The 24,804-nt window shown below is 47.1% G+C and overlaps 1 protein-coding gene across 2 annotated transcripts in view; it reads left to right on the forward strand.

The window, feature by feature from the left end:
* RASSF3 (Ras association domain family member 3) overlaps positions 1-24,804 on the forward strand; it is a 437,534-nt gene that overhangs the window by 311,290 nt on the left and 101,440 nt on the right. The gene's annotated exons all lie outside the window — the stretch shown is intronic.

A 24,804-nucleotide genomic window follows, 5' to 3' on the forward strand; every position in this document is an offset into this window, starting at 1 on the left:
CAGCTGTAAGCGTTGCAATTCTTTTGCTGGTAGACCAAGGTAGAGGGCATTACAGTAGTCTAAACGAGATGATACAAATGCATGTATGACTTTTGGCATGTCATCTGAGGGAATTAAGTGCTTGATTCTGGCTATGTTCCTCAGGTGAAAGAATGAGGATTTGATTGTGGCTGATATCTGATGTTTAAGTGTCAAGCCACCATCCAGGACAACGCCAAGATTCCGCACACGATCACTGGTCTGTAATTCTGAATTCCCCAGTGTAAGTCCAGTTGGTTGGCTATGCTGCAGTCTTGTCCTTTGATGTTGCGGTCGTATCAAAAGGACATCTGTTTTATCCGGGTTCAGTCGCAGCCAACTGGCGCTCATCCACTCCTGTAGTTCAGCTAGAAAGCCATTTAGGGTTGCTATTGGGTTATCAGTGCCCGGAGCAAAGGACAAGTACAGTTGTGTATCATCTGCATAGCAGTGGTAGACCAGGCCATGGCGCCTGATTATTTCGCCCAATGGGAGCATGTATACTGCAAAAAGCATGGGGGATAGTATAGAACCTTGTGGGACACCACATGGCAATGGCACTGGTGGTGATGAGTATAATCCAGATGATACTCTCTGTGACCTGCCTGTGAGAAATTATTTGAACCAGCTTAGGACTGTGCCATCCAGACCACAGAAATGTATCAGTCGCTCAATCAGAAGCAATGGTCCACGGTATCAAATGCTGCCGAGAGATCCAGAAGGATTAATATTGAACAGTCACCTCTGTCTTTTGCCATCAGAAGATCATTTAACACACACACCAGGGCTGTTTCAGTGCTATGTCTTCTCCTGAATCCTGATTGAAATGGATCATAAATATCATGGGTTGTCAGGCGGGTTTCCAGTTGATTTGCAACGACTTTCTCAATAACCTTTCCTAGGAAAGGAAGGTTTCATACCGGTCTGTAGTTGGTCATGCAGTCGGGATCTAAATTAGGTTTTTTAAGAAGCGGTCTAACAATTGCTTCCTTTAGGGGTCCAGGAAAAATGCCTGTCTGCAAAGAGCATTGAACAATTTTTGTAAAGACAGGACCAATTATATCCATACAACCTATTAGAAGCTTGGTTGAGGCTGGGTCCAGATCACAGGTGGTGGGACGCAAAATTCGAGCAATTTCAGCAGTGTCCTTTACATCCACTGGGTCAAAGCTGGTCCATGAAGACAGGTAGCTTATATTGGCAGGCTTTGTAGTTTGGCACTCCTTTGATGGCACTGTGGAGATTCCAGCCCGGATGGTGGATATTTTATCTGCAAAGAAGTTTGCAAACTCGTTGCATCTTGCCTGGGAGAGGGTCTCATCAGTCTGCAGGCATGCTGGCTTGCAAAGCATCTCCACTGTGCGGAAAAGCTGAGCTGGCCTATTGTTTGCTGCTGTGATCTCATTTGACAGGAACTGTGCCTTCATACGAGTGATTGTCGATTGATTATTCTTCGTTATGCTTTATTAGTTTTATTTTGTCATCCACTAGGTTAGTCTTCCTCCATCGTCTTTCCAGTCTACGCCCCCTTTTCTTGAGCTCACTAACACTGTTGTCGAACCATGGAGCTTGACGTTGTGGTTTACGAGGTCTTAAACGCACAGGGGCGATAACATCAATTGCAGCCATAACATCCCTATTATAATAACGGACAAGGGAACAGGGATCTTCACAGGCACCCAGTATAGCAGAGAGATCCAGATTTGCTGCAAGAGCCTGGGGAGTCATACCCCTCCTTGGACGATACCTGGTCAACTCCACGGGCAGAGATCTTATTTGAGGGGTTGCAACTGAGAACCAGAGGGAGTAGTGGTCTGACCAGATGACTGGGTTTATTTTTAGGTCAGTGACTTCTAATCCAATCTGAAAGACAAGGTCGAGAGTGTGACCACTTTTATGTGTGGCAGAGGGAACGACCTGTGTGAAGACTGTAGAGGGTTAATCACTGGAGTGTCGGGTTACACTGCAGAGTGTAATCACCAGGGAGTCAGGCTGTACTGCAGAGAAAGTTCATGGGAGAACTGCACACTGGAATCACTGAAGACAGTTGAAGCACTGACATCTTTCCACCCCAGGAACAGGATATTTATACCTGCTGGGAAGCAGTGATTGGCTGGCTGATTAACCAGACCAGAGTGCAGCTGCTGTGTAATCAGGCTGAGAGCAGAGTGCAGCTGATAGGCTGAAAGGTAACATGTGATTAGGAAAACATGGCTGCGCCCATGGTAGCTTTTGGAGGGAAAGATTGTTTGTAACTTGAATGTGAGCTTTAACCATGAAGCTGCCAGAATCACAGTAAAGAGATTTGAGACAATGAGATGCAGCGTGCTGCACACAGACAGTGCAGATGGAATCCAGGCTTGGAATACTGGGACAGTCTCAGGAGGCATTTGGAAGGTAAATACTGATAAGGAATTACCTAGATCGTGACAGTAAGCTCTCATGAGCAGGGCCCTCTTCCCTCATGTGCTTATCCTTTTCTTATTTTAATAATTCTCAACTGCCCAAATACCCCAGTTTTTTGGCCACCTTGAAACTTATCTCTGTCATCTACTGGTGTAGTTATGCTTAGTTACCCTGTACTTGTCCTATATTGTCTTCAACTGTAAGTCACTGTTTTCCTGTTTTGATAATGTGCATGTGTACTCTGTAATTGGGCACTGCGGAACCCTTGTAGCGCCATATAAATAAAGGATGATGATGATGATAATATTATTATCTGGCACTGTGGGGGCCTATCTGGCACTGGGAGCATATGTGTATCTGGCACTGTGGGGGCATATGTGTTTGAGGTTTTTACCTGTGGGGGCCAATGTGTGATTTTGTGCGAGACAGTCATTACACCCTGTGCAGCAAGGCTACGCCACTATTTTGTTATGCCACACCCCTTTTTGGACACGCGCCTGCGGCACACGCAATTTTCCTGCATAGGTAGATCACAAAAGCTTTTCAGCTTTCAAAGTAGATCACCGGCTCCAAAAGTCTGGCCACCCCTGCATTACACCATCCGTACTGCCCATACTGATTTCCAGGATAACACTGTAACGTATAATTTCATGTGCAGATACAGCCACAGCCACAGTCACACACAGAATATAGGCATGCCGCATATCAGGGGTCAATCTGAGTTGATCGCACAAAGCTACTTTTTGCAGCCCGTGCGATCAACTAGACACCGCCTATGGGGAGGTATTTTTTGCATAGCAAGGCTGCGAACGCTTGTGCAGCCCTGCTATGCAAAAAAAGTTTTGAGCAAAAGAAGACCAGTGTCAGATTTAATTACCCTATGCGACGGATCCAGTGACGAAGGTCCCGGAATTGACGTCAGACATCCGCCCTCCAAACGCCTGGACACGCCTGCGTTCGCCTCACCACGCCTTGAAAACGGTAATTTGATGCCCCAGAACGCCTCCCACCTGTCAGTCTTCTTGCGATCATCGCTGCGATCACTTTTTCCGCTGGCGGCATCGCTGTCCGGGCAACGACGTGCGTGTGCAATACGGCTGCCGTGCATGCGCAGTTCTGACCCATTCGCACCGCTGCGACAGACTGCAGTGTGCGAAATCAGCAGAAGCTGAAGCATCATTTTAATCAGCAGAAGCTGCTTGTGCCCCTAGGCATGCCAAATGCGCTAGGCATCAGGGACGTGTAGACAGGGGAGGCAGAGCCTCACCTGTCATGCTCCTTATCATACTCAGAGTTCTAAATATAAAAATTATTGGGATAATACAAAGAAGATATTTATAATTTATAAGCATCTTCTTTGTATTAATTCAATCATCTTTATAGATAAAATTTACCAGATCTGTAAGGCTCCTGGAACTGCAGACAGAGATAGAGATGAGGCAGCAGCAGCTCAGCCTCCTCTCTCACACTGTCAGGGACTGTCTGTGCAGTGGGGCTGGGCTACACAGCGGCCAATCAGACCGCATAGAACAGGGTAATGGGAGGCATGCCTCACAGGGGGTGGTGTTCTTGAGCTCTGATGGACAGCTCGGGTTGGTCATATGACCAGGGCAGCCATCAGGGGGGGACTGTGGGGACTGGTGTCCCAGGCCCTTACAGAGAGGGGGGGCCCACTCCTGGCTCCTAACGCCAGTACCTGTACAGCTACACCAGTCTATGAATCAACAGCAATCTGATGCGCAGGGAGAACTTCTTAAAACAAGCCTTATCAGCTCTCTGTGAATAGTTCTTGTAGGTCCGCAACGCTACACTTATATGTAACGTCACAATGTATGACATCACATAGGGGTGGACCAGTGCGGCAGAATATATATATTTTTTTGGTTAGAGCCGTGCCTATTTTGCCAGTCCCGGGCCCCATAATTTCTGATGGCAGCCCTGCATGTGGTCAATCCAGGAAGTGCAGGAAGATAGGAGCTGAGCAGTGTGACAGGGGAGGAGGGAAAACGAGGACATGAAGTGCCAGCAACAGCTACCCATGCACAGTGACTGGGGTGAGTAGCAGCCAGTGTGGGGACAGGACTCTGCATGTGTGTGTGTGTGTCTGTGTGTGGCATCTGTAGTGAGTGCAGGGACAGGAGTGTGTGTGGCATATGTAGTGAGTGCAGGGACAGGACTCAGTGTGTGTGTGTGTGTGTGTGTCATCTGTAGTGAGTGTGGGGACAGGTGTGTGTGTGGCATCTGTAGTGAGTGTGGGGACAGGTGTGTGTGTGTGGGGACAGGTGTGTGTGTGGCATCTGTAGTGAGTGTGGGGACAGGTGTGTGTGTGTGTGGCATCTGTAGTGAGTGTGGGGACGTGTGTGTGTGTGTGTGTGTGTGTGTCTGTGTGTGTGTGTGTGTGTGTGTGTGTGTGGCATCTGTAGTGATTGTGGGGACAGGTGTGTGTGTGTGGCATCTGTAGTGAGTGCGGTGATAATGTTGATATTATCTTAAACCATAAAGCTATACCTTTAAACACACCTTTACCACGGAGCTGCTGCGGTCGCTAGCTCACGCTACGTACTTCGTACGCTATTTGCGCACAGAGTCCCGTACCGTATACGCACTCAGCAAACAAAATGCCGCACTGTGGGTACAAAGCACACACAGCGTGCGCACACACAATTAATACACCTTAAAACCTTGTTAATGATACAATGTAATGATATGCTTACACTTTAAACCTTAGCAGCAAAGTACTGCAACGATGTAATACCTTTAAACCTTAAGTAGCGCTGGCGATACAAAGTATCCGCAGTGCGTACACCTTAACAATGCTTATACACCTTAAACAGGTTAATCTACTTTAAAGCCCAGGCAGGAAAGTGAAAACACAACACCGTTTGTAGTTGAAACCACAGGGTTCTAAGGCCTCCGTGGATTGATTCCAAAAAGGTTAAACAATACAAGTTATACACTACAGACTAACAAGTAAATCTAAACAGAATAATGGCTACAGAGAATGTACATACGTGAGAATGTTTCGCAAGCGCAACCCGAGTCGGTCCTCCGCTGGTCATACAGATAGCGTTCAGAGTCTTGTGTCCCCAAGCCTGCTGCAAGCTCTCTTTATTCACTTCATCCAAAACAATACAATGGTCACTGTAATCCCTTTGTCTATTGGACACAGAGATGTACCTTTTCATTACGGGAGGGGTCATAGGTTGATTTGAAAAGGTGGGCTATGTCTTTCTCAACTGCTCCTGTGGGTGGTCTCTTCTGGATTCCCCCCGCATACACAATACACAGCAAATTAAGTTTAAACCTATATTCTGCTTCTGCATCTAACTATCCTCAGGAACATGCGATTTTCCTCAAACCAACACCAGAATGTTTCCCTTAAAAAACTCTACAGCTGGATACCAAACACCACCTTGTAACTAGTTCTGTCCCCTCCTATCCTGTAAAGGTGAATCCCTTTGTTCTGTTATCATTTTAAACAGCTATTTCTTTCTGATGTGGTGCAGGGGGCTATGTGTACAATGTGCACTATATGGGTTATATATGTAATGTTCTAATAACCCTCTACGCGCTCACAAACTCCGCCGTAAATACCCATATCACGGGCATGATCGCCGGAGCGATCCTACGCAAATTGCGGATATGTGCACGCACGGCGGACTGAGCGCACGAGCAGCGGGCATGCGCAGGGGGTTAGTACAAGGCATATGCATTATGATATTTTTCGACTTTGACAGTCCACCCTTTGGCAGTCAACAATAACTGCCACTATCTGAACATTAAACAGAAAAATATACAATACAATACAATACCTATAAATGATTGGGTGGTAGGAGGAGAGGAGTAGGCAGGAAATGTATGACCTAGTGGGATAGTAAAAGCATATATGTATGGAATTCATGTCTGAGGGGCATGTATCATCGTGCCGTACATGTTCTAGATAAGCTTCGAGGTATTGCGAAGTATACATTAAATCCTTCTTATCCCGTATTAAGGGTCTGTAAGTGGGCCAACAAACACTACCGAGCTCTTTTCGGCTTTTTGTTTCAACAAATGGGGTGCACATTTAGTTGATGATACATGAAGGGGGGACACATGTGAATGCTAATATATATATGGATATTACCTATCGACTATGTGTGACACTACCTGAAGGTTGTAGAGATGAAGATAAGACACGTATCACAAATACATTCACATAACATTTGTGCAATCGTTCTTGGGTGTTGATTGAAGTCTTGTCCGTGTGGGTGTATCTTTGCTGTGAGTGTCCATTAAAGTATTTTCCGGATGGATGTATCTTTGGTTTACGTGTGCATCAAAAGTCTTGTCTGGATGGATGTATTTTCGCTGAGGGAAAACAAAGGAGAAACGGGTGAAAGAAACGGACCGTGGAATCACGTCTTATCAGAACATTGGGGGTCATTCCGAGTTGTTCGCTCGCAAGCTGCTTTTAGCAGCTTTGCACACGCTAAGCCGCCGCCTACTGGGAGTGAATCTTAGCTTATCAAAATTGCGAACGAAAGATTAGCAGAATTGCGTATAGACACTTCTTAGCAGTTTCTGAGTAGCTCCAGACTTGGCATCTGCGATCAGTTCAGTCAGTTTCGTTCCTGGTTTGACGTCACAAACACACCCAGCGTTCGCCCAGACACTCCCCCGTTTCTTCAGACACTCCCGCGTTTTTCCCAGAAACGGTAGCGTTTTTTCACACACTCCCATAAAACGGCCAGTTTCCGCCCAGAAACACCCACTTCCTGTCAATCACATTACGATCACCAGAACGAAGAAAAAACCTCGTAATGCCATGAGTAAAAAACCTAACTGCATAGCAAATTTACTTGGCGCAGTCGCACTGCGGACATTGCGCATGCGCATTAGCGACTAATCGCTCCGTTGCGAGAAAAAAATACAGAGCGAACAACTCGGAATGACCCCCATTGTCTCTATTGCAGGGTCATAAATTAAATCAGTTGTTGTAACAATGCCCCCGCTCCTCAAACTCATCACTTTGGTACTATGCTTGCGCCGCATTAAAACTCGAACACATCTAAATATCAAACCAATCACTCCCAGGATACAAAGGAGAAACTTTCCTACATTCACGATAACATTTTGAGCCCATTTTAACCAATTGCGTGGGTTCAACCATGAGACCCAGCCGGTCAGTTCATTACTCACAGCAGTAAGGGTAAGGTTGTGTCTCCTTCGGAACTCCCATTTCAATTGCAAGATATCGTCCATCTTTTGATCTATGACCTCGGTTGGGTCATCAGTGCTGTTTGTGATATATGTACAGCACTTCACACCATAATGAGTTGCTAAGGTGACACAGTACCCGCCTGTCACCGCTGTGATATAATTGAGAACCATCCTGTGCTGGATCAGTTCCGTTTTGTAAGCTCGAAATTCCCTCCCTGTATACCTGAAGGTTTCATCATACATTTCGGTGATATTATCTATCAGGTTCGCTAGCGCATGAATATACCTAAAATGTATAATTCCTCTGGCGGTACGGGTGATATCTAACGCGAGTAGGAATTGAATCCCGGTGGATTCGTGGATCAAATCAGAGGCTGCGTGCTCTGTCCTATCTATAAGGTGTCTCTTAACGATGTGTTCATAATGAGTATGAGTGTAAGGAGCTTGAGCATTGCGGTGAATGTCTCATCTTATTATGGGTTATGGTCATTACTTCTGGCAACACTCTTCCAATGTAACACAATCCCTCTGAGTTTGGGGCAAGCCATTTATACGCCTTCCTCCCGCATATGAAATATGCATCATCGGGGAGAACATATGGGACAGAATATGACATTACCATATTGCAAACCTTCCAGGTGAAAAATCCTATCCCTAACTCTCTCATCTGTTCAGTACACGTATCAGGCTGTATGATATGCGCACAGTACCCTGGTGATACTTCTCCAACCCGCATGGTCCTACTTCCTAGAGTATACCTGTACCGAAAATACCTTCCACCGTCGGCTATTTGGCGTATAAGTTCAGTGTCTACGGGCATTCTATCGGCTCTGTGTGAAAATGCCATGGTTTGGTTATTCCATGTCACTTCCCAATTTCCCGGCTTTCGGGGATTGGAAATGTTGAAACATACTAAGGACCTATCCACATGATATTGGTGGAGCTTCAGACTAGGGGGCCTAGAAATATTAAATTTCTTGTCCACCGGTCTCCCACCCCTTAATTCAAGTACCTCATCTATTGTTAAGGGATACGGTACTAGTCCTGACTTGCTCTGACCTTGAGGTACTTGTGAGCACACCCAGCATTCTGTTTGGTTTAAAACCTTACCCACTAATGAGTGATAGTCACTCAATGGATGACGGTCCATGTTGATATTAAGGCTGGACTGACATCTCTGGATGCACCCGTCCTCAACTATGTTTTCACAGTTTCTACAAATACAATTTTCCTCAGCCAATAACCCTTCACAGTGTCTCCTAGTTTCTTGACTACTAGATCGTTTTCTGATACTCGCCTTTGCTCGGTGAATGTGTTGCTCGTGGAATTCTACAAATCCGTCCTTGCCATCAGAACCCATTCCAGATCCTTTCTCGACCTCCCTGGTACTCTCACCGAAACAGACTGCTCTGGTCAACAACAGGGTCAACAGGAAAATCCGGAATGCAGTCTCTTGGGGTAAGTCCATCTTGTTAAGGGGAGAGAAAAAGGAGCAAGGAAAGGAGGGTAATGGGAGATAGAGAAAATAATAAAAAGGGAAAAGAAAACTGGTACGACAACCGCCTCTAGTCTTGTTGTTCTCCTTGCTCAGATGCCGTCTCAACAGTGCTGCCTCTCAGTTTTCCCGGAACAGACACTCCAGTGATACGATATTCTTTCCGAGTCAGCGACCTTTCTGTAGGGAGCATAAATCCTGCATTACAAGGTGTCTAACTGTTGTGTGAAATAAACCATCCGTAGAAAATGAAAAAAGAGAGAGAGAATAATAAAAAGAAAATTTGTCAGATTTGCGTTCACCATCAGGCTGTCACACCATCATGTCTATCGGTATCTCTGCACAGTCTCCCTTCACCAGTATTTCCACTCTCCACCCTCTGTGCATGGCCAGGCACAATGATGCTGGTGAGATATACTGGGGTTGGGCAGACCTCTGAAAAGACCGAGTAGATATGTGACGTTTGAGCTGTAAATCTGTCGGTGAACGTCAGAGATGAAGAGGAAACTTTAAAGATAAATCACAGAGTTTACCTGGCCGCCCCTGTATCTACAAGAAATGATCTACCAACTACATCAACTGTGACCTCAGGTTTACTACCAAGGCTAGCAATCAACTTCACTGGCTGCAGACTACAGGTGTGGCCCAAATTTTTTTTCCTATATGATCCCTGATCCCAATTACGTGTATCATAACTTTGCTCGTGTTCTTGTCTAGGGGGTCTGAATTTATGTGTGCTGTTACAGTTGCTGGCATAATGCCCTTCCCTTTTACACAGATAACAAACTATTGGCTTCCTCCACGTGCCAGGGGCCTGGGGTTTTGGTCGAGTTGATGCTTCTTCCAGTGCTTGGATGCTCATCCCCGTCAACCGCTCTCCCTGTGCTTCCCTGGTTCTTTGGATATTACGGTCATGCTCGATAGCGGACTCTCTTAATGCAGCCACCGAAATACCTCTCCAGTTAGGTAGAGAGGTTTGTACCCTGGTTCTTAGTGAGAGGGATTGTGTTCAATTACACCATTTTGTGTTGACTCTACAATGTGAGGTGCTATTATCTCTGCATAATGTACAGTACCATACTTACCTGTGGACACGACCTCACTTATCCCTCCGCTAGGGGGCTTTACTACTGCTCTTACCGGTTGGGCCGTGCCCACGTGGGTGTCCTGTATAGTGGCTGCTAGGGAAAGTGCCGACATCGTGTTGGGTTCATCTTCTTGCTTGTAATCCTGAGGGAAGTTTAAAATGGGGTACAACTTGCAGGGGTTAGAATTAATACATTTATCAGTTTTAATCTTATCGTCATTAATACTTTTATCAACTTTACTCTTATCATATATCAGTATGCCATTCTCTGTAGCCATTTTCTCTCCTGTAATGTACGGTGGTGGTGCAGTTGCTATCGGTTTCCTGCTAGGGTTGGAACCAGCTGTGTAAGCTAGTTCCCTCTGCATATCACTCTCTCGTTGCCATAAATGTAAACAGTTTGTGTGTCTGATCCTCTGTTTTTGGGATTTTATCAGACAGATCCTAAGCCTTAGATTATGCAATACCTCTGAGTCAAAACTACCTATCCCAGGAAATGGTGCTTTATCCCCCACAGTCATTCGTGTCCATTCATCACAAAAGGTCTCAGTGTTGGGACCATACTTCCCCCACATTACTAACCGAGCTGACCCCCTGGGTCTGAAATCTGCAGTCTGAACCCTGACTGCTAAACGTCCCTGTGTTGTTCACTTGGCTTCCATTGTGGACCTTTTTAACACGGGAAAACTTCCTAAAATGCACCAAACACAGTAGTCTATCGGTGGAAGTCCTCAAAGTTCTTCCACTAACTTCTTCTGCTCCGAGTACCACGAATCCGCCTTCTTTAGCAGACACGTGTAGCCGTTGCAGGCCCTACCTCTAGAGATTTTCCTGAGAGACCAGCGAAAACTCCCTAAACCTTTACTTTACACAAATCACGCTTGCATGTGCTTCACATAACGCTTATGATGACGAGATTTACGCACAAATATGCAAAACTTCGTATCACGTTGCGCCGTGTTGCCCATACAACCGTGCGGTCCAATCGTACCGCTTATAGACACTTGCTATCTATAAGTGGTAGGATCACTGGAGTCTCCACACTGTGCTCCAAAACAGCCGGAGCGTAATACCATGAAAACTTTATCACACTCCGTTGCACGTATTCACCAAGACCGTGCTCACCACGTTTTCACCTAGACCGTGCTTCACCAAGCTTCACCAAGATCACCAAGTTCACCAAGTGGGATTCAATACATTCACACCATACTCAGCCCACACTAACATTCTATAGTTTTCTGATCAGAAAAATCCTTTCCTGTTAACTGATAGCTTTCCCCAGAGGTAATACAGAAAAAAAGGTTTTTAAACTAAATTTTGGAAACTGAACAAATTTGTGCTATTATCGCGTGGCTACCGTCTCGCGCTTAAACTAAAACAATGCTATTGTGTGATTTGTATTTTAGCGGTCGTACTGTTACGCATGTTGCGTAAACACGCCACATGCGTAGGCCTTTACGTTGCGTACGCAGTCCCGCACGCTGTCCGAGACACGTGTACAAAGGCCGTACATCTGCAGTACTACAAATCCCACACTTCTATAAATGTAAGCGATATTTAACTATAATCACTTACATAACACACACACAGTTTCTACTGTATAAACCTTTACTAGGCCAGGCTGCGTGTGCGTCTTACACTTATTTCCTTAACTATTAACTCTATATTTTAACTAAATAGCAACAAATTTTTCAGTACAGGTCAAAATAAATCTAGTAATCGCTAATTCAAATGGTATGATTCAGATTGGATAGCTATCTTGCAGAACATACATTGATATAAACACACATAATTATAATATTATATATATGTACCATTCACTGGTCTCCTGAGACTCATTTACTCATTAAGTGCTTCTAATTTGCATATGAATGCTGTGTGCTTTTGACTGCCTGTTCAAGAGGGTTGTTCACTGCTAAGAAAAAGCAGTTACACAGGTTAATTTGCATTTCAATGGCTATCTTACAGCAAGCAGAGTTAATTGAATCCTAGAGATAGAAGGGAAAAAAAACTTTTTTTATATCTGTGTGTCGTTCTTACATCAAGTATCCATCTTACTATTAACTTTCACTAGGCCCCATCTGACACTATTTGTAATTGACTATGGCATGGGTTAAATAAATGCATTGGTAACTGATAAATGGTGATTTCTTTTTGACCAAGGATGGCTGATTATTCTTGAGCAGACTGAAAATCAGCCATTTAGAAAAATGACCTTCCCAACATGGCCGCTGTTCCTCCCCCTTCCACATCCATGAGGGTTACACAAAATGGTGGACAGGCCATGTGGTTAGTCCAAAATGGAGGACAAACCATGCGGCTTCCTTTGTCACAAAGAAATCCACACCATGCAAGCCCCTGAAGTTATTTTAGGCCTGAGTTAAATAAATAAAAAACACTATATCAAGGCTTTTGCAGCAACTTTTAAATGTACTTTTACCCTACTTAACAGATAAGCAATCCAATCTGAATCAAACACAACATGACTCATTTGAACCTTGTTTTGCAACAATATGATCAGATATGCAGAGTACAGGTGTATGCTTGTATTGTGTGCGCATTTGGCGCAAAACCGAAATTTACAGATTTTAAAATAGCTTTGCGTTCTTACCTTCCGGATCCCACCAGCATCCCAACAAACCTTGCAGAGCAGACACCATCTTATCAGCAATGAAAATAAGATTTTACTCACCGGTAAATCTATTTCTCGTAGTCCGTAGTGGATGCTGGGGACTCCGTAAGGACCATGGGGAATAGACGGCTCCGCAGGAGACTGGGCACATCTAAAGAAAGCTTTAGGACTATCTGGTGTGCACTGGCTCCTCCCCCTATGACCCTCCTCCAAGCCTCAGTTAGGACACTGTGCCCGGAAGAGCTGACACAATAAGGAAGGATTTTGAATCCCGGGTAAGACTCATACCAGCCACACCAATCACACCATATAACTCGTGATAGGAACCCCGGTTAACAGTATGATAACAATGGAACCTCTGAATAGATGGTTCGCAATAACAACCCGATTTGTGTAACAATAACTATTTACAAGTATTGCAGACAATCCGCACTTGGGATGGGCGCCCAGCATCCACTACGGACTACGAGAAATAGATTTACCGGTGAGTAAAATCTTATTTTCTCTGACGTCCTAAGTGGATGCTGGGACTCCGTAAGGACCATGGGGATTATACCAAAGCTCCCAAACGGGCGGGAGAGTGCGGATGACTCTGCAGCACCGAATGAGAGAACTCAAGGTCCTCCTCAGCCAGGGTATCAAATTTATAAAATTTTGCAAACGTGTTTGCCCCTGACCAAGTAGCAGCTCAGCAAAGTCGTAAAGCCGAGACCCCTCGGGCAGCCGCCCAAGATGAGCCCACCTTCCTTGTGGAATGGGCTTTCAGAGATTTAGGCTGCGGTAGTCCCACCGCAGAATGCGCAAGCTGAATAGTGCTACAAATCCAGCGCGCTATAGTCTGCTTAGAAGCAGGAGCACCCAGCTTGTTGGGTGCATCTAGGATAAACAGCGAGTCAGTTTTCCTGACTTCAGCCGTCCTGGAAATATAATTTTTCAGGGCCCTGACTACGTCCAGTAACTTGGAATCCTCCAGGTCCCTAGTAGCCGCAGGCACCAATAATAGGTTGGTACAAGTGAAAACCTGATACCACCTTCGGGAGAAAGTGAGGACGAGTCCTCAACTCTGCCCTATCCATATGGAAAGTCAGGTAAGGGCTTTTTTATGACAAAGCCGCCAATTCTGACACATGCCTGACCGAAGCCAGAGCCAACACATGACCACTTTTCATGTGAGATATTTCAAATCCACGGTTTTAAGTGGCTCAAACCAATGTGATTCCAGGAACTCCAAAACCACATTGAGATCCCAAGGTGCCACTGGGGCACAAAGAAAGGGCTGAATATGCAGCACTCCCTTACAACGTCTGAACTTCAGGCTGACATCCTTCCTGGCTTTGATCAGGATAAGAATGACTACCTCCGGAATGCCTTTTTCACTCAGGATCCGGTGTTCAACCGCTATGCCGTCAACGCAGCCGCGGTAAGTCTTTGAACAGACAGGGCCCTTGCTGCAGCAGATCCTGTCTGAATGGCAGAGGCCATGGGTCCTCTGAGATCATCTCTTAAAGTTCCGGGTACCAAGCCCTTCTTGGCCAATCCGAAACATTGAGTATAGTTCTTACTCCTCTTTTTCTTATTATCCTCAGTACCTTGGGTATGAGAGGGAGAGGAGGGAACACATAAACCGACTGGTACACCCGCGGTGTCACTAGAGCATCCACAGCGATCGCCTGAGGTTCCCTTGACCTGGCGCAATATCTTTTTTGTTGAGGCGGGACGCCATCATGTCCACCTGTGGTCTTTCCCAACGGTTTACTAGCATTTGGAAGACTTCTGGATGAAGTCCCTATTCTCCCGGGTGGAGTCTGCTGCGGAAGTCTGCTTCCCAGTTGTCCACTCCCGGAATGAACACTGCTGCCAGTGCTACCACATGATTTTCCGCCTAACGGGGGATCCTTGTGGCTTTTGCCATTGCCCTCCTGCTTCTTGTGCCGCCCTGCCTGTTTACATGGGCGAGCGCCGTGATGTTGTCTGATTGGAACCGTACGGCTGGTGAAGCAGGGGCCTTGTTTTGCTTAGGGCCTTGTAAATGGCTCTTATCTCCAGAAAATTTATGTTAAGTGAAAACTCCTGTTTGGACCATAGTCCTTGGAATTTTATTCCCTGTGTGACTGCACCCCAGCCCCGAAGGCTGGCATCCGTGGTCACCAGGACCCAGTCCCGTATTCCGAATCTGCGGCCCTCTAGTAGATGAGCCCTCTGCAGCCACCACCGCAGCGACACCCTGGTTCTTGCCGATCGGGTTATCCGCTGCTGTATCTGGAGATGGGACCCGGACCATTTGTCCAACAGGTCCCACTGAAAAATCCTTGCGTGGAACTTTCCGAATGGAATTGCTTCGTACGAAGCTACCATTTTTTTTCCCCAGGACTCGTGTGCATTGATGTACCAACACCTGTCCCGGTCTTAGGAGGTTTCTGACTAGAGATGACAACTCCTCGGCTTTTTCCATTGGAAGAAACACTTTTTTCTGGTCTGTTTCCAGAATCATTCCCAGGAACAGAAGACGTGTCGTCGGGACCAGCTGTGACTTTGGAATTGAGAATCCAGTCCTGCTGTTGCAGCACTTCCCGAGAAAGTGCTACCCCCTTACCAACTGTTCCTTGGACCTCGCCTTTATCAGGAGATCGTCCAAGTACGGGATAATTAAAACTCCCTTCTTGCGAAGGAGTATCATCATTTCGGTCATTACCCTGGTAAAGACCCTCGGTGCCGTGGATAATCCAAACGGCAGCGTCTGGAACTGATAGAGACAGTCCTGTACCACAACCTTGAGGTACTCCTGGTGAGGAGGGTAAATGGGGACATGCAGGTAAGTATCCTTGATGTCCAGAGAGACCCTGTAATCCCCCTCGTCCAGGTTCGCAATAATCGCCCTGAGCGTTTCCATCTTGCACTTGAATCTTTTGTTATATGTGTTCAAGGATTTTTTTATATTTAAGATGGGTCTCACCGAACCGTCCGGTTTCGGTACCACAAACATTGTGGAAAAGTAACCCTTTTCCTGTTGAAGGAGGGGTACCTTGATAATCACTTGCTGTGAATACAGTTTTTTGGATTGCCACCAACACTGCCTCCCTGGCAGAGGGAGTTGCCGGTAAGGCAGATTTTAGGAAACGGCGGAGGGGAGACGTCTCGAATTCCAGCCTGTATCTCTGAGATACTGTTTGAAGAACCCAGGGATCCACCTGTGAGAGAGCCCACTGTGCGCTGAAATTTCTGAGACGGGCCCCCACCGTACCCGGGTCCGCCTGAGCAGCCCCAGCGTCATGCTGTGGACTTACCGGACGCAGGGGAGGACTTCTGCTCCCGGGAACTAGCTGTGTGCTGCAGCTTTTTCCCTCTACCTTTTCCTCTTGGCAGAAAAGATGAGCCTCTAGCTCTCTACTTTTCTGGGGCCGAAGGGACTGTACCTGATAGTACAGTGCTTACTTTTGCTGTGGGGTAGCTTGTGGCAAAAGTTTTGATTTCCCAGCCGTAGCTGAGGAAACGAGGTCTGAAAGACCATCCCCAAACAGTTCCACCCCCTTCTAGGGCAAACTTCCATGTGCCGTTTTAAATCGGCATCGCCCGACCATTGCCGAGTCCATAACCCCCGTCTGGCGGCAATGGTTTTACATAGCGCTTATTAGTGATGCCAGTCGGCAAATATCCCTCTGTGCATCACGCATGTATAAGACAGCGTCTTTTATATGCTCTATTTTCAGCAAAATATTGTCCCTATCTATAGTATAAATATTATCCGACAGGGAATCTGACCACGCAGCTGCCGCACTGCACATCCATGCCGAGGCAATAGCAGGTCTCAATATAATGCCCGTGTGTGTGCATATAGCTTTAATGGTAGTTTTCTGCTTTCTATCAGCAGGTCTTTCAGGGCGGCCGTATCCGTGATGGTAGTGCCACCTTTTTTAATAAGCGTGTAACCGCTTTATCTACCCTAGGGGTTATTTCCCAACGTGACCTATCCTCTGGCGGAAAAGGGTACGCTGCTTTAGAAATTATCAATTTCTTATCGGGGGAAGTCCACGCTTCCTCACACACCTCATATCAATTCCTCAGATGCAGGAAAACTACTGGTAGTTTTCTGTCACCAACATAATACCCTTTTTTGTGGTATCTGGGGTATTATCAGAAATGTGTAATAAATTTTTCATTGCCTCAATCATGTAACGGGTGGCCCTATTGGAAGGTACACTAGTCTCATCGTCGTCGACACTGAAGTCGGTATCCGTGTCAACATCTGTGTCTGCCATCTGAGGTAGCGGGCGTTTTAGAGCCCCTGATGACATGTGAGACGCTTGGACAGGCACAAGCTGAGCAGCCGGCTGTCCTATGTCGTCAAACCTTTTATGTAAGGAGTTGACACTGTCACGTAATTCCTTCCATAAGTCCATCCACACCGGTGTCGACCCCGCAGGGGGGTGACATCCCATTCACAGGCATTTGCTCCGCCTCCACATCATTATCCTCATCATACATGTCGACACAGCAGTACCGACACACAGCACACACACAGGGAATGCTCTGACAGAGGACAGGACCCCACAAAGCCCTTTGGGGAGACAGAGGGAGAGTATGCCAGCACACACCAGAACGCTATATATCACAGGGATATCACCTATAGAGAGTGTTTTCCCTTATAGCTGCATAATATATATATATACTGCGCCTAATTTGTGCCCCCCCTCTCTTTTTAACCCTTTTCTGTAGTGCAGGACTGCAGGGGAGAGCCAGGGAGCGATCCCTCCAGCAGAGCTGTGAGGGAAAATGGCGCCAGTGTGCTGAGGGAGATGGCTCCGCCCCTTTTTCGGCGGGCTTTCTCCCGCTATTTTATCGTTTCTGGCAGGGGTTAATATACACCTATATAGCCTCTGGGGCTATATATGGTGTTAGTTTTGCCAGCCAAGGTGTTATTATTGCTGCTCAGGGCGCCCCCCCCCCCAGCGCCCTGCACCCATCAGTGACCGCAGTGTGTGGTGTGCATGAGGAGCAATGGCGCACAGCTGCAGTGCTGTGTGCTACCTTGGAGAAGACAGAAGTCTTCAGCCGCCGATTTTCCGGACCACCTTCTTGTTTCTGGCTCTGTAAGGGGGACGGCGGCGCGGCTCCGGGAACGGACGACGAGGTCGGGTCCTGTGTTCGATCCCTCTGGAGCTAATGGTGTCCAGTAGCCTAAGAAGCCCAAGCTACCACCACTTAGGTAGGTTCGCTTCTTCTCCCCTTAGTCCCTCGTTGCAGTGAGCCTGTTGCCAGCAGGTCTCACTGAAAATAAAAAACCTAAACTATACTTTCTTCTAGGAGCTCAGGAGAGCCCCTAGTGTGCATCCAGCTCAGCCGGGCACAGAAATCTAACTGGGGCTTGGAGGAGGGTCATAGGGGGAGGAGCCAGTGCACACCAGATAGTCCTAAAGCTTTCTTTAGATGTGCCCAGTCTCCTGCGGAGCCGTCTATTCCCCATGGTCCTTACGGAGTCCCCAGCATCCACTAGGACGTCAGAGAAATAGGGTTTACCAGTGTATTCTACAGCCAAAAAAAAAAAACTTACGTAGGATACCTGTCCGCCCTTTTGCTGATAGATAGAGTCTGCTTTAACCTGCTAGGCTGTGGGTATGAGGAAAACCAGGACGTAGCCCCAATTGATAATGTTGATATTATCTTAAACCATAAAGCTATACCTTTAAACACACCTTTACCATGGAGCTGCTGCGGTCGCTAGCTCACGCTACGTACTTCGTACGCTATTTGCGCACAGAGTCCCGTACTGTATATGCACTCAGCGTACAAACGCCGCATTGTGGGTACAAAGCACACACAGCGTGCGCACACACAATTAATACACCTTAAAACCTTGTTAATGATACAATGTAATGATATGCTTACACTTTAAACCTTAGCAGCAAAGTACTGCAACGATGTGTGTGTGTGTGTGTGTGTGTGGCATCTGTAGTGATTGTGGGGACAGGTGTGTGTGTGTGGCATCTGTAGTGAGTGCGGTGATAATGTTGATATTATCTTAAACCATAAAGCTATACCTTTAAACACACCTTTACCACGGAGCTGCTGCGGTCGCTAGCTCACGCTACGTACTTCGTACGCTATTTGCGCACAGAGTCCCGTACCGTATACGCACTCAGCAAACAAAATGCCGCACTGTGGGTACAAAGCACACACAGCGTGCGCACACACAATTAATACACCTTAAAACCTTGTTAATGATACAATGTAATGATATGCTTACACTTTAAACCTTAGCAGCAAAGTACTGCAACGATGTAATACCTTTAAACCTTAAGTAGCGCTGGCGATACAAAGTATCCGCAGTGCGTACACCTTAACAATGCTTATACACCTTAAACAGGTTAATCTACTTTAAAGCCCAGGCAGGAAAGTGAAAACACAACACCGTTTGTAGTTGAAACCACAGGGTTCTAAGGCCTCCGTGGATTGATTCCAAAAAGGTAAAACAATACAAGTTATACACTACAGACTAACAAGTAAATCTAAACAGAATAATGGCTACAGAGAATGTACATACGTGAGAATGTTTCGCAAGCGCAACCCGAGTCAGTCCTCCGCTGGTCATACAGATAGCGTTCAGAGTATTGTGTCCCCAAGCCTGCTGCAAGCTCTCTTTTATTCACTTCATCCAAAACAATACAATGGTGACTGTAATCCCTTTGTCTATTGGACCCAGAGATGTACCTTTTCATTACGGGAGGGGTCATAGGTTGATTTGAAAAGGTGGGCTATGTCTTTCTCAACTGCTCCTGTGGGTGGTCTCCTCTGGATTCCCCCCGCATACACAATACACAGCAAATTAAGTTTAAACCTATATTCTGCTTCTGCATCTAACTATCCTCAGGAACATGCGATTTTCCTCAAACCAACACCAGAATGTTTCCCTTAAAATACTCTACAGCTGGATACCAAACACCACCTTGTAACCTTGTTCTGTCCCCTCCTATCCTGTAAAGGTGAATCCCTTTGTTCTGTTATCATTTTAAACAGCTATTTCTTTCTGATGTGGTGCAGGGGGCTAAGTGTACAATGTGTACTATTTGGGTTAAATATGTAATGTTCTAATAACCCTCTACGCGCTCACAAACTCTGCCGTAAATACCCATATCACGGGCGTGGTCGCTGGAGCGATCCTACGCAAATTGCGGATATGTGCACGCACGGCGGACTGAGTGCACGAGCAGCGGGCATGCGCAGGGGGTTAGTACAAGGCATATGCATTATGATATTTTTCGACTTTGACAGTGGGGACAGGTGTGTGTGTGTGTGTGGCATCTGTAGTGAGTGTGGGGACAGGTGTGTGGCATCTGTAGTGAGTGTGGGGACAGGTGTGTGGCATCTGTAGTGAGTGCGGGGATAGGACTCTGTGTGTGTGGCATCTGTAGTGAGTGTAGAGACAGGACTTTGTGTGTGTCATCTGTAGTGAGTGTGGGGACAGGTGTGTGTGTGGCATCTGTAGTGAGTGTGGGCACAGGTGTGTGGCATCTGTAGTGAGTGTGGGGACATGACTGTGTTTGTGTGGCATCTGTAGTGAGTGTGGGGACAGGTGTGTGTGTGTGTGTGGCATCTGTAGTGAGTGTGGGGACAGGTTGTGTGTGTGTGTGTGGCATCTGTAGTGAGTGTGGGGACAGGTGTGTGTGTGTGTGGCATCTGTAGTGAGTGTGGGGACAGGTGTGTGTGGCATCTGTAGTGAGTGCGGGGACAGGTGTGTGGCATCTGTAGTGAGTGTGGGGACAGGTGTGTGGCATCTGTAGTGAGTGCGGGGACAGGTGTGTGTGTGTGGCATCTGTAATGAGTGCGGGGACAGGTGTGTGGCATCTGTAGTGAGTGTGGGGACAGGTGTGTGGCATCTGTAGTGAGTGTGGGGACAGGTGTGTGGCATCTGTAGTGAGTGTGGGGACAGGTGTGTGGCATCTGTAGTGAGTGTAGAGACAGGACTCTGTGTGTGTCATCTGTAGTGAGTGTGGGGACAGGTGTGTGTGTGGCATCTGTAGTGAGTGTGGGCACAGGTGTGTGGAATCTGTAGTGAGTGTGGGGACAGGACTGTGTTTGTGTGGCATCTGTAGTGAGTGCGGGGACAGGACTCTGTGTGTGTGGCATCTGTAGTAAGTGTAGAGACAGGACTCTGTGTGGCATCTGTAGTGAGTGTGGGGACAGGACTGTGTGTGTGTGTGTGGCATCTGTAGTGAGTGTGGGGACTGGACTGTGTGTGTGGCATCTGTGGAGAGTGTGGGGACAGGACTCTGTGTGTGTGGCATCTGTAGAGAGTGTGGGGACAGGTGTATGTGTGTGTGTGGCATCTGTAGTGAGTGTGGGGACAGGTGTATGTGTGTGTGTGTGTGTGTGTGTGTGTGTGTGTGTGTGTGTGTGTGTGGCATCTGTAGTGAGTGTGGGGACAGGACTCTGTGTGTGTGGCATCTGTAGAGAGTGGGGACAGGTGTATGTGTGGCATCTGTAGTGAGTGTGGGGACAGGACTGTGTGTGTGTGGCATCTGTAGAGAGTGTGGGGACAGGTGTATGTGTGTGTGTGTGTGTGGCATCTGTAGTGAGTGTGGGGACAGGACTGTGTGTGTGTGGCATCTGTAGAGAGTGTGGGGACAGGTGTATGTGTGTGTGGCATCTGTAGTGAGTGTGGGGACAGGACTGTGTGCGTGTGGCATCTGTAGTGAGTGTGGTGACGTGTGTGTGGCATCTGTAGTGAGTGTGGGGACAGGTGTGTGGCATCTGTAGTAAGTGCGGGGACAGGACTCTGTGTGTGTATGGCATCTGTAGTGAGTGCGGGGACAGGACTCTGTGTGTGTATGGCATCTGTAGTGAGTGTGGGGACAGGACTGTGTGTGGCATCTGTAGTGAGTGTGGGGACAGGTGTATGTGTGTGTGTGGCATCTGTAGAGAGTGTGGGGACAGGTGTGTGTGTGTGGCATCTGTAGTGAGTGTGGGGACAGGTGTATGTGTGCGTGTGGCATCTGTAGTGAGTGAGGGGACAGGACTCTGTGTGTGTGGCATCTGTAGTGAGTGTGGGGACAGGTGTATGTGTGTGTGTGTGTGTGGCATCTGTAGTGAGTGTGGGGACAGGACTCTGTGTGTGTGGCATCTGTAGAGAGTGTGGGGACAGGTGTATGTGTGTGGCATCTGTAGTGCGTGTGGGGACAGGACTGTGTCTGTGTGGCATCTGTAGAGAGTGTGGGGACAGGTGTGTGTGTGTGTGTGTGTGTGTGTGTGTGTGTGTGTGTGTGTGTGTGTGTGTGTGGCATCTGTAGTGAGTGTGGGGACAGGACTGTGTGTGTGTGGCATCTGTAGTGAGTGTGGGGACAGGTGTATGTGTGCGTGTGGCATCTGTAGTGAGTGTGGTGACGTGTGTGTGGCATCTGTAGTGAGTGTGGGGACAGGAGTGTGGCATCTGTAGTGAGTGCGGGGACAGGACTCTGTGTGTGTATGGCATCTGTAGTGAGTGTGGGGACAGGACTGTGTGTGGCATCTGTAGAGAGTGTCGGGACAGGACTGTGTGTGTGTGTGGGGACAGGATTCTGTGTGTGTGTGTGTCATCTGTGGGATCCGGTCTCTAGGTCGACAGTAACTTGGTCGACAGGGTTTCTAGGTCGACTTGTTCTCGGTCGACAGGTCAAAAGGTCGACGTGAGTTTTTCACGATTTTTTTTCTTTTCTTTTTTAACCTTTTCATACTTAACGATCTACGTGGACTACGATTGGAACGGTAATCTGTGCCGAGGGAAGCGGTAGCGGAGCAAGCCATGCGAGGGTACACGGTGCACTAATTGGGGTTCCCGGTCACTCTACGAAGAAAAAGACACCAAAACACCATAAAAATTCATGTTGACCTGTCGACCTAGTTACTGTCGACCAATAGTGGTCGACCTAGTTACTATTTACCTTCCATACCACACCCGTCATCTGTAGTGAGTGTGGGGACAGAACTGTGTGTGTGTGTGGCATCTGTAGTGAGTGTGGGGACAGGCGTGTTTGGCATCTGCAGTGAGTGTGGGGACAGGCATGTGTCACATCTGTAGTGAGTTGGGGGTACAGGTGTGTGTGGCATCTGCAGTGAGTGTGGGGACAGGCGTGTGTGACATCTGTAGTGTGTGCGTACAGGTGTGTGTGTGTGTATGGCATATGTCAGTGATGGCTAACCTTGACACTCCAGCTGTTGTTGAACTACACATCCCAGCATGCCCTGCATCAGTTTTAGCAAGGCCAAATAGCAAAACTGTAGCAGGGCATGCTGGGATGTGTAGTTCAACAACAGCTGGAGTGTCAAGGTTAGCCATCACTGGCGTATGTAGTGAGTGCGGTGACAGGACTCTGTGTGTTGGGACCTTGCGTGGACCTTTGTTGACCAGCACCACCATTGCACCACTATCTACAGTCAGGACCCTGCAATTCATTGCCTCCGTGAACCAGGACTCCACATTGGCACTGCCATCGCTTACTATTCCTATAGGAGAATCCACACATTGGAACACGGAGCACCCATTGAACTGTGAACCAGGACTCCACCAATTGCTGCCGTTGCTATACGAACTTGCATTTATGGGAGCCTCTTTAACCGGAACACAGACTTGGTAACCACATCCAATTGGATGAATTATTATGCACTTGGTCCGTATTCATGACTGTATTTACGCTTGGTATATTCATGCTAATTGGTGCTTTCATATATGCTAGTTGGTGCTAGTATTCACTAGGTCTCAAAGTCCACCAAAGATTCAATTTTGAGACATAGATTTTATGTTTATTCATTTCAGTTTGATATGTTTTTACTTGTATAAGCTTTTTTAAATTAACATTAAATACATATTGCTTAGATCTTACTGTGTCAATTAGCGCTGTATATTTTTCTTTATTTACCTTGTCTTTAAAAGGGCTTGACTACCCCTTATCCATACAGCTGCTAGGACAAGCCACCCATCACAGCGCCTGTATATATACTTGATATATATATTTCCACTAGGACTCTGTGTGTGGCTGCAGTAGTGACACCATGTACATATATGTCCCTGCACTCCCTCCCCAGGTGCTACTGACTGTATCACTGACAACTGTATTGCCCTGTGTAACCTACTTCCCCAGGCCAGCAGTGATCTGCAGGTGAAGGTGCAATGAGGGGCACCTCACCCAGAAGTTAGTATCCACCAATTTATTCACAAAACCAGGGTGATGGCCAGAGGTGGATTGGCCATAGGGTCTACAGGGAAGATCCCCGGTGGGCCGATGCACCTGTGGGGCCTGTTTTGTTTGAGGACATGTGGTCCTTTTTATAGACATAATGAATAAGATGCAAAATAATTTGCATATATGAAAATGATTTTGCCACTTAGCATGTGATTGCAGAAGATCTAGTGTATGCTCTGTCTGCCTGCTTGGCTGACATATAAGATTGAGTGAATAGTGATTGGGATACGGTTGGTGTAATAAGCAAGAAAATATATCTTTCTAAAGAATTGTATAGTTTCCTAAATTCTAAAGGTGTATCATATAATGTGCTCATAATATGTAATTTTATTTCCATTTAACTTCCCCCTTGATGCTGGACATGCCCACTATCTGGAAAGTCTTGGGGGGAGGGTGCTGCTGCCATGGCCCATGGCTAGACCTTACACCTCTGGCGCTGCCCAGACCGGGCCACTAGTACAAATTTTTCCAGGGCCGCTTTTTGTTCCCAATCCGCCCCTGGTGATGGCTATGACCTGGCTATTACTGTATGTATGTTTTCCCAGTCTTTGCATGGATGTAGTGCAGAGACATAAGACATTGTGTTGGGGGTGAGACAGGCTCCTGTCACTGAGGCCCACCACCATTTGTGCCTCCCCAGCCTCTGACCTCACCGCACGTCAGTGCTAAGCATTTGCCTATGCCTAGGGCCTGTTCTGTTGCCATTCTACAGGTTTCAGCGTGCGTGCGTCCCTGTCTGTCCCAGTCCGGGGGC

This window comes from Pseudophryne corroboree, chromosome 6 (assembly GCF_028390025.1).
Source record: "Pseudophryne corroboree isolate aPseCor3 chromosome 6, aPseCor3.hap2, whole genome shotgun sequence".
NCBI classification, from domain to species: domain Eukaryota; kingdom Metazoa; phylum Chordata; class Amphibia; order Anura; family Myobatrachidae; genus Pseudophryne; species Pseudophryne corroboree.